The 925-nt window shown below is 44.2% G+C and overlaps 2 non-coding genes across 2 annotated transcripts; both read right to left on the reverse strand.

Moving 5' to 3' along the window:
- Positions 1–56: 56 nt before the first annotated feature.
- Positions 57–175, reverse strand: LOC119345686. Its single transcript, XR_005167138.1, has one exon. It is a non-coding gene; the product is annotated as a 5S ribosomal RNA (ribosomal RNA).
- A 340-nt stretch (positions 176–515) lies between these two features.
- LOC119345685 lies at positions 516–634 on the reverse strand. Its single transcript, XR_005167137.1, has one exon. It is a non-coding gene; the product is annotated as a 5S ribosomal RNA (ribosomal RNA).
- Positions 635–925: the final 291 nt, after the last annotated feature.

Consider the following 925-nt stretch of genomic DNA (forward strand, 5'->3'; position numbering starts at 1 on the left):
AACATGCAAAATAATAAAACATGGTAAATATATGTCGCGTAAAAAAAATTAAAAAGGGAATGCAACACGAGGACTTCCCAGGAGGTCACCCATCCTAGTACTACTCTCGCCCAAGCAAGCTTAACTTCGGAGTTCTGATGGGATCCGGTGCTTTAGTGCTGGTATGATCGCATCCGACATGTTACCCCCGTCTTCTCCGTTATGCTTGCACCTCCCAGCTCCAGTACAAAGACGATTGTACTTTGCTTTGCCCGCCGCTACACGCGTAAATAATGACCAACGAGCTAAAACTTACCGCAAACATGCAAAATAATAAAATGTGGTATATATATGCCGCGGCCGTGCATTTTCTTTTGCACGTCGCGCAAAAAAATATTAAAAAGGGAATGCAACAATAAAACGTGGTAAATATATGCCGCGGCCGTGCGTTTTCTTTTGCACGTCGCGCAAAAAAATATTAAAAAGGGAATGCCGTGCGTTTTCTTTTGCACGTCGCGCAAAAAAATATTAAAAAGGGAATGCAACACGAGGACTTCCCAAGAGGTCACCCATCCTAGTACTATTCTCGCCCAAGCACGCTTAACTTTGGAGTTCCAATGAGATCCGATGCTTTAGTGCCGGTATGATCGCTTCCGACATGTTACCCCCGTCTTCGTCCCTTATGCTCGCCTCTCCCAACTCCACTACAAAGACGATTGTACTTTGCTTTACTCGCCGCTACACGCGTGAATAATGACCAACGGGCTAAAACTTACCGCAAACATGCAAAATAATAAAACTTGGTAAATATATGTCGCACACGTGCGTTTTCTTTTGCACGTCGTGCAAAAAAAATTAAAAAGGAATGCAACACGAGGACTTCCCAGGAGGTCACCCATCCTAGTACTACTCTCGCCCAAGCAAGCTTAACTTCGAAGTTTTGATG

Source organism: Triticum dicoccoides, unplaced genomic scaffold (assembly GCF_002162155.2).
Source record: "Triticum dicoccoides isolate Atlit2015 ecotype Zavitan unplaced genomic scaffold, WEW_v2.0 scaffold26862, whole genome shotgun sequence".
Lineage (NCBI taxonomy): Eukaryota > Viridiplantae > Streptophyta > Magnoliopsida > Poales > Poaceae > Triticum > Triticum dicoccoides.